At 41.6% G+C, this 14545-nt stretch overlaps 1 protein-coding gene and 1 pseudogene across 3 annotated transcripts in view; one reads left to right on the forward strand and one right to left on the reverse strand.

The window, feature by feature from the left end:
* The window catches only part of LOC137334036 (glutathione peroxidase 2-like), a 24339-nt pseudogene continuing 9794 nt past the window's right edge, over positions 1-14545 (reverse strand).
* LOC137334034 (uncharacterized protein C3orf62 homolog) overlaps positions 13083-14545 on the forward strand; it is an 18995-nt gene continuing 17532 nt past the window's right edge. For all 3 annotated transcript variants that reach the window (XM_067998455.1, XM_067998456.1, XM_067998458.1), the window contains exon 1: positions 13083-13206. The gene's annotated coding sequence lies outside the window, so the exon portion shown is untranslated. The remainder of the gene's footprint in view (positions 13207-14545) is intronic.

Here is a 14545-nt window from a genome sequence, read left to right on the forward strand (position 1 = left end):
TTTTTCATCAAAACAGATTTATTAGAAGAACCTCCTTTACATTAGATTGTAACAAGTTAGTTTCTATGTCCAGTTAGACTTTTACAGCTACATCAAGTACTTTTCAGTAGACCTTTGAAAAAGCACCATCATACAGTAAAATGCTTAACATTAGCAAACTAGTTTGGCTCATTCAGTAGAGAAATTGGGACCTCACTGACTAAGGAAACTTCTTTTGGGCATAGATAGGTTCTGTGTCTTTTCCATTTACAACAAAAGAAATTCTAAACAGAGGGAACAGACCTATTAGATTAGCACTATAGATAATGTAGTGAATCTAATTTTGCATACATGTGGCGGTGGTTGTATTTCCTTAAAATTTTACAACTTATATATCACATACTTTTGACTATACCTTTCAAAAAGCACCATCATGTAGTACAATGCCTAACGCTGAAAGACCACTGCAATTTTTAACATACTAAAGGTCCAACTTTTACATCTGCAGTATCACCTGGTCATTCGCCCTTTGGCAGAAGAGCTTTGATGTCTTCTTCAATGTCAATGGTGAGGAAATTTTTGCTGTATCGCCTATATGGCTCACCATCCGTCCCAATAAGGAATTTCTCAAAATTCCAGCCGATATCGTACCGACGGACTGGCTTCCAGTCTATGAACTTGGGATCAACCATTAAGGTGTTGGGATCATCATAAGCTTTAGGCAACTTCTGTTTCAGAAAAGTGAAGACTGGATTCTCTTCTTCTCCATTCACATCAATCTTTTTAGACAAAGAGAAATTCGGCTCAAAGCCGTTGCCTGGACGGACATATTTCAAGGAATTAAGGATCTCCTCATTGTAGATATTTTCCTACAAAATCAATGTAAAACAAGGTCAGGTACAAGGAGTATTAATTTGCAGCTTTTCTTTTGACAAACCACAGGCCCATTTTGTGGAAACACAGAGCAGGTCAATCAGCATCGGTTTCGGATTTGTACCCTTCTTCAGAACAAAAGGGTACCAACCTCCACTGCCTATTCTTTTCTTCTGTGGAGAGAACAGGCAGTGGAGGTTTCAGGTTGGTACCCTTTTGATCGGAAGAAGGGTACAAATCTGAAACAGATGCTGATTGACCTGCTGTGTGTTTCCTAATTTTTCTATTTTTGTTTCAGATTTCTAGCATTTGTAGCTATTTGTAGCTTTCTATCCATTTTATGCGAGTTATTCTCTCTATGGTGTATGCAATTTTCCCTGATCGTTTTCGATGTTCTTACTTCAGTACAGTACCAACTTTTCTTCGCAGCTCAGGAAATTGATTCTTGCTGAAAATGGCAGCACCTATGAAACTGCCACAAAATTGGAATTCTGGAAAGCAATACCCGATTTAAAATGATAATGTCTTAATTTTATCGGAAGTTTATTAATTTACTGTAGTTTGCAAATGTCAAAATGTTACTAAATATAAGTAAATTAATTGGGGCTACTACAACATAAGTTACTAGTTTATTTAAAACAGTTTGAGGTCTCCAAAAGAGAATACAAGTCAATTAAAGTAAGTGGTGAAATGTTTGGGGGCAAAAAACATCAAAGCACTTTGTTTTTCCTGAAAAGTGTCAGTTTTACCTGGTAACCAAACTGGTTGCAGGGAAAACCCAGAACTACAAACCCCCGGTTGCCGTAGCGGCACTGGAGCTCGTTCATCTGGTGGTAATCCCTGATAGTTGTGCCTCATAAGGATGCAACGTTTTCAATCAACACCACCTTTCCTTCGAGGTTGAAGAAATCGAAGATTTCACCATTGAGAAGCTCTGCAGACAATTCATAAAATGTCATTTCGGTGTCCGCCATCTTCCTTGCCAGTCTTCTGCAGTGTGGCCTGCGAATCTACTCTTACACACAGATGTCTGTACTGTTCAGGAAGTGGAACCACGTGTCCAATGTATCAAATCAGTAAGAATCCTTCAACTGAAATTTATGTTACTTTGATCCAAGGAAGCTTACAGCAAAACGTCATGGCTCTAAACAAAATATGTAGAGCATAAGTTATATATAAATATGTCTTTAAAAATCTATATATTAAAAATCTTACATCTGCATGCACTCCTGTCTACAAAACCTTACGGCCTGTTGTTATTGTCACACTTATGCCAACTTTTTCCCATTATTAATTCCTATTTACACATTTATAATGGAAACTGCCTATGTAAACTTGACATGCTGTAATTACATCCTCTTGCCAGTAGTGATGCTGTAGCACCTCAATTTTGCATCTCCCAGTTCCTCAGCCTTTAATGCACAGAAACTCCTATGCTCCAGACAATTCTACTTCTACTTTAAGGACCACCAGATAGACCTCTCATTGCCTGGAGAAAGTAGGACTGATGTGCGCTGTGCATGCTTCACCCATTTCTCCTTGAAAGTTGCAATTGAGGCCTTACAACAAGCGTAGGACCCCAATTTGTATATCTTATTAGCCTCCAGCCTGTTTTGGGCAGTAGTGCTAGGCGCCCATTTAAAGTTCTGCCTGAAAGTTGATTCAAACAAGGAAATGTGTGACCAAGGTCCCCATCAGATTTACAACTGCCGATCACTCATTTTTCAGGTGAGAAACGGGCAGCCACAGTTCAAAGACTCTCCCTGTGACTTTAAAATTGTGATTGAATTATGTCTGCAAGCTCTGGTGCATTATCCCATGCCCTTCAACCCCACTTGACCTGAAGACTACACATGGTCTCAACTCCCCATGTACAATGCCACAGAATGCAACTAGTACTTAAAAATAAATGTACATCCCTACGAAAGTTAAACCAAAACAAAATATTCATAAACTGCATTTGGTAAATAACTATATGTGGTAGTTGCAAGTCTGTGCTTAGTTTGTCATCTCAGTCAAGATGTGCTACAGAAGCCCCGATTTTAACCTAGCTCGCCCAACAGGAATGGGGTGGCTTCGGGTTGGATGCCCATTTTACACCCCATCTGATTTTACTCTCCATTGAAGTCAATTCCTCCCTATCCTCTTGTTATTCCTTCATATCCTTTCCTACATTACAACAATGACTACATTTTAAAAGTACTTCATTGGCTGTAAAGCACTTTGGGACATCCTGAGGTCATGAAAGGCGCTATATAAATGCAAGTCTTTCTTTATCCTCCTCAATTTCTCCATGGTGTTCATGAATCACCACACCAACCTTCCTCCACCTTCTCTCCTATGTGGTCAATGTCTGTGCTACCATCCTCACTTGATTCCACTGTGAATTTCCACATGGCAGTTCTCCCATAAATTTAAACTTTTATTAGATCCCACTTTAACCTTCTCTTTTCCAATGAAAAAGCCTCATTTTTTTAGCCTTTCTTCATAACTGTAACCTCATCCCCAGTACTATTTTAGTGAATCTACACTACCTTTTCTATGGCTCTTAATATCTGTAATATAAAGATCTATTTATCTGCATCTGTAAATTTCACTGTTGATCCACTTTGTAAAGAGTCTTAAATCTTTTTTTCACTGTTCCTTTTTCCAAAATGTACTACTTCATATTTCTCTGCAGTGAACTCCATTTACCACCTATCTACATATGCCGCTAATCTGTTTATATCCTCCTGCAATGTCCTGATTTCTTTATCAGTTTTCCACACCACCTAATTTAGCATCATTAGCAAATTTTGTTATCATTCCTATCATGTCCAAATCATTTATGTAAATAGAAAACTTCAGCAAAAGATCCTCAATAATCTACTGTTCTAAAAGATGTGTCAAATAGTCTGAGTCATGAATTCAAGCTGTCTCCTAACAGCAACTACAACTTGCATTTATATAGCACCTTTAACGTAGTAAAACGTCCCAAGGCGCTTTGCAGGATCGTTTTCAAACAAAATTTGACATCGAGCCACATAATGAGATATTAGGACAGGTGACCGAAAGCTTGGTCAAAGAGGTAGGTTTTAAGAACATAAGAAATAGGAGCAGGAGTAGGCCATATTGCCCCTCGAGCCTGCTCCACCATTCAATAAGATCATGGCTGATCTTCTATCTCAACTCCACTTTCCCGCCCTATCCCCATATCCCTTGATTCCCTTAGTGTCCAAATATCCATTGATCTCAGTCTTGAATATTCTCAACGACTGAGCATTCGCAGCCCCCTGGGGTGGAGAACTAAAAAGATTCATAGAGTGAAGAAACTTTTCCTCATCTCAGTACTAAATGGCCGACCCCTTATCTTGAGACTATGACCTCTAGTTCTAGTGTCTTAAAGGAGGAGAGAGAGGTAGCGAAGCGGAGGGGTTTAGGGAGGGAATTCCAGAGCTTAGGGCCTCGGCAGCTGAAAGTATGGCCGACAATAGTGGAGCAATTAAAATCAGGGATGCACAAGAGGCAAGAATTCGCGCTGATTGCAAATCTGCGGTTTCCATAAGCTGACCCATGTCTCCTATTATCTGAAACTTGCAAACTTTATGCAAGACATGAATAGATAGCATGTCAAAGCATTAATAATTACTCTTTTACCACAATTTTAAACTCCAAAGACCACATGGGTTTCCCACCATATTACTCTGTCCAGTCTGAAATGCAGTAAACATCACACTGTCAGACCATATTGTTCATGCTAGTTGAAAGGGGGCCGCAAACGTTGCATATGGAAATAGGGGGCATTCGGCCTCTTTTTCTGCCTTTACCCATATGGCAGGCAATGCACTTCCAGCATGTAATGAACGCGCACCGCCCGTCATATTGAATGCTTAGGTGCCCATTTTGCACCTGCAATACTGTATGACATCATCAAATTTCTAGGCAAATAGTTCATTGCATCAGTCTGTACCCAATAGGAGATGGTGTACAAACAACTTATTCATCCAGTCTCCCAAGCAGCAATGTCTGAATAAAAAATATCATTTTCTAATTCACTTAGTTCCACATCCACAACATCAGCCCCTCTGCCCCTTTGTTTTACTACGTTAAAGGCACTATATAAATGCAAGTTGTTGTTGCCCCTACCTTACCTCAATTACATATTTATGGGTCTACAGTAGATATGCTAATTCCATCAGTGAACCACACATTACCTATGATCTGAAGCACATCTTTACTGCTCAAAATCTAGTTAATTAACAGTGTGACTCTGGGATCATAACAATAAACTCCTTGTTGTGTGTACTGGATACTATGATCTTGCACATGCTACCACATGTGTTCTCATGTCTCCTCAGGAAGTGGACTGAAAAGCACTCTGGTGAGACAAGACCAATTGTAAACCAATAAACTGATTAATTTTACATGAAATATAGAAATACAGTTTCACGATTCAATCAATTCCATATCATTCCACGTATCATAAAACAACTAAATACAGAACTTGCCTCTATTATAGCTAAACTCATATGTTAGCAGACCCTGAACTAACTGGCACTAACCTTTTTCTCACTGGCCTTCTTTTCTATTGAAGTCAATAGAAGGGAAAATTGCACAGGGTGTATAATGGGTGGCCAATTTACACTAATTTAAATCACCCATTTTACATTATTGCCCAAAGTTAAAATTACCCCCAGTATGTTGTACTAGTCAGAACTACTGGTAAATCGAGATGCCAGTGGAATCTCAGCTTTACTTGCCAATTGCACTTATGGACTGATGGATTAATTATGTTTAACCATTTCTTAATATTGCAATATTTTCATATAATTCTACACATTATGAACATCTATGTGAACAATTAAAACACAGCTTCTGATTTATTAACATTCTTGGCCTCACTGACTTCTCTGTCTCAAATGAAACTTCCATGTCCCCTCCATTGCTAAAGCTACCTCCAAAAAGAATGGTTTTATCCTTCATAACTACTGCTGCTACATAAGGGAGGCTCTTCTGGCACCTCTCTCACACTCGAGGACAGGATATAAGAAAAAGCTTGTCCTCTGACAGATGCTCCTTTTCTTAGATCTAATCACCAACCTTTCTCTTTCACAAAATAGAAAATGCTGAAAACTCTCAGGTCAGGAGTGAAGGAGCACAGAGTAGCAGCTATCGACAGAGTCTGGTTTCGACAGAGTTTATAATTGGGAATTTGGTGAATATGGGGATTTTTAAGGGTTGATCTTTATCTAAAATTTGACTAAGTTTAGCATCAAGCATTTAACTTAAATTTAATCTTAACTTGCAGGTTACAATTAGTGGTAAACAAGCAGCCTGAAGTGGCAGTTGGTCACCTAGTTAATTAAGTGACTGGTTAGAACTGGTAATCTACTGTCAGCTGGGGCTGACTCAAGTGATTGGCATTCTAGCTAGCATAAATTCGGAAGGGTTTTGCTAATGCATGGAGTAGCAGCTATTGATGGAATCTGGTTTTGACAGAGTCTCTAATTGGGAATTTGATGAGTGAGGAGATCCGGTGCAGAAAGGGGTGAGGTGCATATGTTTAGACAGCAGAGAGGAGCGTACCAAGAGCGGGTCACAGCAACAGCAAAACAAAACTGCAGTGTGATGTCACAGGTAAGGCAGGTAGGTGGTTGGTGGTGAGTATCTCTTCTGTTTTCTTCTTTCTTAGGATTGTGTGCTAAGTAACTTATAGCATAAAACTAAAAAATTTTTTTTTAAAAACTAAACTGAATTTAATAAATTAAACAGGGCTCAACCTAAAAATAATTTGATTGGCATTGTAGTAATCAATTAAATAAATAATATAGTTATGACAGGGAAGGAGATGTGTTGCAGCTGCAATATGTGGGACCTACTGGACAGTTTTGTCCAGGGTGACTACATCTGCGATAAGTGTCTGAAGCTCGAGGAACTTCGCCTCCGAGTTGAGGAGCTGGAGTACGAGCTGCAGACATTGCGAGGCATCCGGGAGGGAGAAAGTTACCTGGACACTTTGATCCAGGAGACAGTCATGCCCCTTAGACTAAATACTGTAGAACTGGCATGTGGTCAGGGACAGGAGGGTGTGACTGCAAGTGAGGCAGGTACAGGAATCCAGAAGGTGGCATTGCAGGAGCCTCAGCCCCTGCACTCGTCCAATAGATATGGGGTTCTTGCAGCCCTTGTGGATGAGTGCAGGGACTGCAGGAAGGATGAGCAAACTGGCACGGCACGGTTCAGGGGGCCATTCAAGTGGGGGGAGTAAAAAGGAATGTGGCTGTAGTAGGCGACAGTATAGTTAGAGGAATAGACACTGTTCTCTACAGTCAAGAGCGAGAGTCCCGAAGGCTGTGTTGCCTACCCGGTGAAAGGGTTAAGGACATCTCCTCAGGGCTGGAGAGAAACTTGGAGTGGGAGGGGGAGGATCCAGTTGTCGTGGTCCACGTAGGTACCAACGACATAGGTAGGACTAAGAAAGAGGTTCTGCTGAGGGAGTTTGAGCAGCTAGGGACTAAATTAAAAAGCAGAACCACAAAGGTGATAATCTCCGGATTATTACCTGAGCCATGAGCAAATTGGCACAGGGTAAATCAGATCAGAGAGATGAATGCGTGGCTCAAAATTGGTGCGGGAGAAGTGGGTTTTGATTCATGGGGCACTGGCACCAGCACTGGGGAAAGAGGGAGCTGTTCCATTGGAATGGACTTCACCTGAACCATGCTGGGACCAGTGTTCTGGCAAACCGAATGACTAGGGCGGTAGAGAAGGCTTTATACTAAATAGAGGGGGGGAGGACTCAGGTGGGGTGAAGTTTAGATTGATAGAGAAAAGACAAGTAAGTAGTACAGGAAAGTGATGGGGGTAATGATAAACAGATTGTGTCAGGAAGGGACGGAGCGTACAAATGTAAGGGTGCACTAGCAAATGGGGCCGGGGTAGGAAAGAATGGTACAAAGGCAAAATTAAAGGTTCTTTACCTGAATGCACGCAGCATTCGTAATAAGATAGATGAAATGACGGCACAAATAGAAACAAATGGGTATGATCTTGTGGCCATTAGAGACGTAGTTGCAAGGTGACCAAGGTTGGGAGCTAGATATTCAGGGTTATTTAACATTTCAGAAGGATAGGAAAAAAAAGGTAAAGGTGGTGGGGTAGCTCTGTTAATTGGTATAATAGTGAGAAATGATCTTGGCTCAGAAGATCAAGATGTCAAATCAATTTGGGTGGAGGTAAGAAATAGCAAGGGAAAGAAATCACTGGTGGGAGTAGTATATAGGCCCCCTAACAGTAACTACACTGTAGGGCAAAATATTAAGCAGGAAATAAGGGGGGCTTGTAATAAAGGTAATGCAATAATCATGGGCGATTTTAACTTTCACATAGATTGGACAAATCAAATTGGCAAAAATAGCCCTGAGGAGGAGTCCATAGAGTGTATTAGGGGCTGTTTCTTAGATCAATACGTCGGGGAACCAACCAAGGAACAGGCCATTTTGGATCTGGTAATGGGTAACGAAACTGGATTAATTAATGATCTCAAAGTAAAGGATCCCTTGGGAAGCAGTGATCATAACATGATAGAATTTCACATCCAGTTTGAGAGCAAGGATCTTGGGTCTGAAACTACTATATTAAACTTAAATAAGGGCAATTATAAAGGAATGAGGGTGGAATTGGCTAAAGTGGACTAGGTAAACCGATTAGATGGTATGATGGTGGATAAGCAGCGGTAAACATTTAAAAAGATATTTTATGACTTGCAACAAAAAGATATCCCTGTGAGGAGGAAAGACTCCACAAAAAGGGTGAACCAACCATGGCTAAGGAAGTCAAGGATGGTATCAGGTTAAAAGAAAAAGCATACAACATGGCAAAGATTACTGATAAGCCCAAAGATTGGGAAAACTTTAAAAACCAGCAAAGGATGACTAAAAGAATAATAAAGAGGGAGAAAATAAATTATGAGAGTAAACTAGCAAGCAATGTAAAAACTGACAGTAAAAGTTTCTGCAAGTATATAAAAAGGAAGAGGGTAGCTAAAGTAAACATTGGTCCCTTAGAGGATGAGACTGGGGAAATAATAATGAAAACAAGGAAATGGCAGAGGAATTGAACAGATATTTTGTATCTGTCTTCACAGTAGAAAACACTAATAATAGTAAAAAATCAAGGGGCAAAGGGGAGGGAGGAACTAAAGCAATCACTATCGCTAGAGAAAAAGTACTAAGTAAACTAATGGGTCTAAAGGCTGACAAGTCCCCTGGACCTGATGGCTTGCATCCGAGGGTCTTAAAGGAAGTGGCTAGAGATAGTGGATGCATTGGTTGTAATTTTCCAGAATACACTAGAGTCTAGAAAGGTCCCAGCGGATAGGAAAACCACAAACATAACAACCCCATTCAAGAAGGGAGTGAGACAGAAAGCAGGTAGCTATAGACCAGTTAGCCTAAGATCTGTCATTGGGAAAATGCTAGAATCCATTATTAAGGAAGTAGTAGCAGGACATTTGGAGACTCATAATACAATCAAGGAGAGTCGACATGGTTTTATGAAGGGGAAATCATGTCTGACAAATTTATTAGAGTTCTTTGAGGAAGTAACGGGCAGGGTGGATAAAGGGGAAACAATGGATGCAGTATATTTGGATTTCCAAAAGGTATTCGATAAGGTGCCGCATAAAAGATTACTGCACAAGATAAGAGCTCATGGTGTTGGGGGTAATATACTGGCATGGACAGAGGTTTGGCTAACTAACAGAAAACAAAGAGTCGGGATAAAAGGGTCATTTTCAAAATGGCAATCTGTAACTAGTGGGGTGCCACAGGGATCAGTGCTGGGGCCTCAACTATTTACAATATATATCAATGACTTGGATGAAGGAACAGAGTGTCTTGTAGCCAAATTTGCAGATGATACAAAGATAGGTGGAAAAGCAAGTTGTGATGAGGACACAAAGTGTCTGCAAAGGGATACTGACAGGTTAAGCGAATGGGCAAAAATTTGGCAGATGGAATATAATGTGGGAAAATATGAAGTCATCCACTTTGAGAGGAAAAATTAAAAAGCAACATATTATTTGAATGAAGAAATACTACAAAATGCTGCAGTACAGAGGGATCTGGGTGTCCTCGTACATGAAACACAAAAAAATCAACATACAGGTGCAGCAGGTAATCCAGAAGGCAAATGGAATATTGGCCTTTATTTCTAGGGGGATGGAGTATAAAAGCAGGGAAGTCATGCTACAACTGTACAGGGTGCTGGTGAGACCACACCTGGAGTACTGCACACAGTTCTGGTGTCCTTATTTAAGGAAGGTCATACTTGCATTGGAGGCAGTTCAGAGAAGGTTCACTAGGTTGATTCTGGGTATGGAAGGGTTGTCTTATGAGGAAAGATTGAACAAGTTGGGTCTATACTCATTGGAGTTTAGAAGAATGAGAGGAGATCTTATTGAAACATACAAGATTCTGAGGGGACTCGATAGGGTAGATGCTGAGAGGAGGTTACCCCTCATGGGGGAATCTAAAACTAGGGGGCATAGTCTCAGAATAAGGGTCGCCCATTTAAGACGGAAATGAGGAGGAATTTCTTCTTCCAGAGGGTTGTGAATCTTTGGAATTCTTTACCCCAAAAAGCTGTGGAGGCTGAGTCATTGAATACATTCAAGACTAAGATCGACAAATTTTTGATCAGCAAGGGAGTCAAAGGATATGGGGAAAAGGCAGGAAAGCGGAGTTGAGGTAAAAATCAGATCAGCCATGATCTCATTGAATGGCGGAGCAGGCTCGAGGGGCCGAATGGCCTACTCCTGCTCCTATCTCTTATACTTATGCTCAGTTTGTACCTGTGAATAGAACAGATACGTTTTCAAGAGTGAATCCTTCCTCGGTTCTCTCCACAAATGCTGACTGACCTGTTGAGTGTTTCCAGCATTTTCAGTTTGTTTCCGATTTCCAGCATTTGCAATATTTTTTTGCTTTTTCATTCTCGATTACCATGTGTCTCTTTCATCATCTCAGTCTTGATTTTCTTGCTCTATTTAATCAATGCTATTATGAACTTTCGTCTCATGGTCCTTCTGAACTACTACAGATCATATAGGCTCTTCCTCCTCTTTCAGTGTTGAAATTGTGGCTGCAGCAGTCTCCTAATTTAACTCATTCTTTCCCAGGACACCAAAACCCCTTAACTCTTCCCTTCCTCCTACAATCAAAGGTTGAAGATAGGTTTAGGGTGCATGTGTGTAAATGCATAAAGGGCGATAAAATAGCCACATGGGAATATGATGTAGTGGCGATAACAGAGACCTGGCTCAAAAAAGGGCAGGATTGGGTACTAAATATTCCTGGATACAAGGTGTTCAGGAAAGATAGGGAAGAAAAAAAAGGAGGGAGTAGGGTGGCAGTATTGATTAAGGAGAATATTGCAGTGCCGGAGAGAGAGGATATCCTTGAGGGGTCAAGGACAGAATCTATTTGGTTAGAGTTAAGAAACAACAGAGCTGAGTACTTTGCATCTGTCTTTACCAAGGAAGAAGATGTGCCAAAGTCACAGTAAAAGTGGAGGTAGTTGAGATACTGGATGGGGTGAAAATTGATAGAGGAGGTACCAGAAAGGTTGGCTATGCTCAAAGTAGATTAAGTCACCGGTCCAGATGGGATGCATCATAGGTTGCTGGGGGAAGTAAGGGTGGAAACTGCAGAGGTGTTCGCCGTAATCTTCCAATTCTCCTGAGATACGGTGGGTAGTGCCAAAACTTGGAAGTGTAGTAAACAGTGAAGAGGATAGTAAGACTTCAAGAGGACATAGACAGGCTGGTGGAATGGGCGGACAGATGGCAGATGGAATTTAAAACAGAGAAGTGCAAAGTGATACATTTTGGCAGGAAGATCGAGGAGAGGTAAATTAAACTAAATGGTACAATTCTAAATGGGGTGCAGGAACAGAGACCTGGGGGTATATGTGGACAAATCTTTGAAGGTGGGAGGACACGTTGAGAAAGCGGTTAAAAAAGCATCCGGGATCCTGGGCTTTATAAATAGAGGCACAGAGTACAAAAGCAAGGAAGTTATGTTGAACCTTTATAAAACACTGGTTCGGCCACAACTGGAGTATTATTTCCAATTCTGGGCATCACACTTTAGGAAGAATGTGAAGGCCTTAGAGACAGTGCAGAAAAGATTTACTAGAATGGTTTCAGGGATGAGGGACTTCAGTTACGTGGATAGAATGGAGAAGCTGGGGTTGTTCTCCTTAGAGCAGAGAAGGTTGAGAGGAAATTTGATAGAAGTATTCAAAATCATGAAGGGTTTAGATAAAGTAAATAAAGAGAAACTGTTCCCATTGGCGGAAGGGTCAAGAACCAGAGGACACAGATTTAAGGTGACTGGCAAAAGAACCAAAGGCGACATGAGGAAAAACTTTTTTATGCAGCGAGTAGTTATGATCTGGAATGCAGATTCAATCGTGGCTTTCAGAAAGGAATTGGAAAAATATTTGAAGAGAAAAAAGCTGCACGGCCACGGGGAAAGAGCGGGAGAATGGGACTAACTGGATTACTACCAGCCGGCACAGACTCGATGGGCCGAATGGCCTCCTTCTGTGCTGTAACGATTCTACTATTCTGATTCTGTCTATAGGCTTCTAAAGCACGACTCGTTGATTTGTATTACAACCAGAAAGTGCAGGAAACACTCAGCAGGTCAGGCAGCATCTGTGGAGAGAGAAACAGTTCACAACGTTTCAGGTCGGTGACCTTTCATCATTGATTTGTATGATCTATTCTTTTCAGCCTTGTTTGTGTATTTGGGCTTTGGGCCGTTCACTTGATGTCTCCTAGCAATTAAAAAATGATGATAAATGAACTCACCCATCCCCTCTGTTTCCTCCCTTACCGACTGATGACCATATGAACTTGGCGGACTAGCGCTAAGGGAACTGCCTCTGTCCCGCGGAAAGGGAAGGACCAGTCTCCGCAAGCCGGGGCCACCACAGAAAGTTCCTGGGTCGAGTAAAAATATCCTGATTTACCTCTTCAACGTTGATTTTTTTTTTCAGATATCAGTCATGAGGAAAGCTCACTGTTATAGGTTGGGTTTCCCCGTCCGCTCGCACTTTCTCCCCAGCAGTTGGGACGCCGGGCTCGAGCAAGTGCTGCTATCGCTCGTGAGCGCGCGTTTCACCCTCGCGCGGCGGCGGCGACGCTCGCGACTGCGCGCCCCCCCCCGGCAGCCTGCGGCCGTTTCTGCCGCGCGCCGCTGCCAGGGCTCGCGAGCGCCAGAGCCGAATAAACGCGCGATCGCGAGCTTCAAACGCTCGAGCCGGGAGAGCTTCAAACGCTCGAGCGAATTCACGAAAAAAGGGCCGGTGAGTAACGGGCAAACCCACACTTGTCACTACCCGAGGGAGTGAAAACAAACTGTAAACAAAACCAAAAAAAAAAGGTTGATTATATAAAATTGTATTTATATTAAATAATTTTACCATGAATGGTCACTTTTTTTTTTCGAAAACGTGAGCCTTCATACTTTGTGCTCGCGGTAATGTTTAAATCAAAAGTATAAATGTAGCAGTTTGATGGCTCGAATTCCTTACAATCCGTATACACGGATCCCAAAAATTCCACATAGCCAATGAATCAGGACTTCTGCTCGCCAATGCTGCGCAAAGCTGAATCGGCAATAATTTGCGACGTCAGCTCCTTTAAATATACATTGGCGGCACTCCTGTCAAATCCAATGTAAAACGGTATTATGGTGTTTGGGGTGCTTGGAAATCAGAGTGCAACTTTTTAAATGCCAAGTCTGGCTGAAGATTGCAGCAACAGAATGGCAGCAGGTGAGTGGGTAAGTGTTGGGTCACTGAGTTCGCTGTCAGGTAGCTGCACTGGATGTCTCTCTTTTCAAGAATGTCTTCTACTGGAGGATCTGGCACAGGAACCAAAGAAGGGGCAAAGATATTGGAAACAAAAGAAGAGCATACAATTTCAATGAGAGCCACTTCCAAACCCCTTCTTGAGGGGATTTGGCAGAGAATGACTGTTGGGTCTCCATGGGAAGAACCTGCAACAATAAAAATGTGTTAGATGCCACGTGGGGGGAGCTGGCATTGACATTGAGTGCCAACACTCTCACGTCCAGAACTGAAGATCAGTAAGGGGAAAAATTCAATGATGTTTCCATTGGAAAAAAAACTCTTTCCACTGGCAGGAGGGTAGGTAACCAGAGGACACAGATTTACGATAATTGCCAAAAGAACCAGAGGGGAGATGAGAATTTTTTTTACGCAGCAAGTTGTTATGATCTGGAATGCACTGCCTGAAAGGGTGGTGGAAGCAAATTCGATAGTAACTTTCAAAAAGGAATTGGATATATACTTGAAAAGAAAAAATCTGCAGGGGTATGGGGAAAGAGTAGGGGAGTGAGACTAATTGGATAGCTCTTTCAAAGAGTCGGCACAGGCACGATGGGCCAAATGGCCTCCTTCTGTACTGTATGATTCTGTGTGATGAGGACAGGCAAAGTAACACATTGGCTACTCGCCCTTTTCTTCCATGGGCACCAGCACACCCTTCACCTTCTAAAATTGAGTTGTACAACTAATCCTGCAAACTGCATTCGCCATCTCGCCAAACATCAATTACATGAATGAAAGACCTTAAAATCTCTTCTTCCACATTAACAGGATGATACCACTTGATCTCACA

The sequence above is a fragment of the Heptranchias perlo genome, chromosome 17 (assembly GCF_035084215.1).
Source record: "Heptranchias perlo isolate sHepPer1 chromosome 17, sHepPer1.hap1, whole genome shotgun sequence".
Classification (NCBI taxonomy): Eukaryota; Metazoa; Chordata; class Chondrichthyes; order Hexanchiformes; family Hexanchidae; genus Heptranchias; species Heptranchias perlo.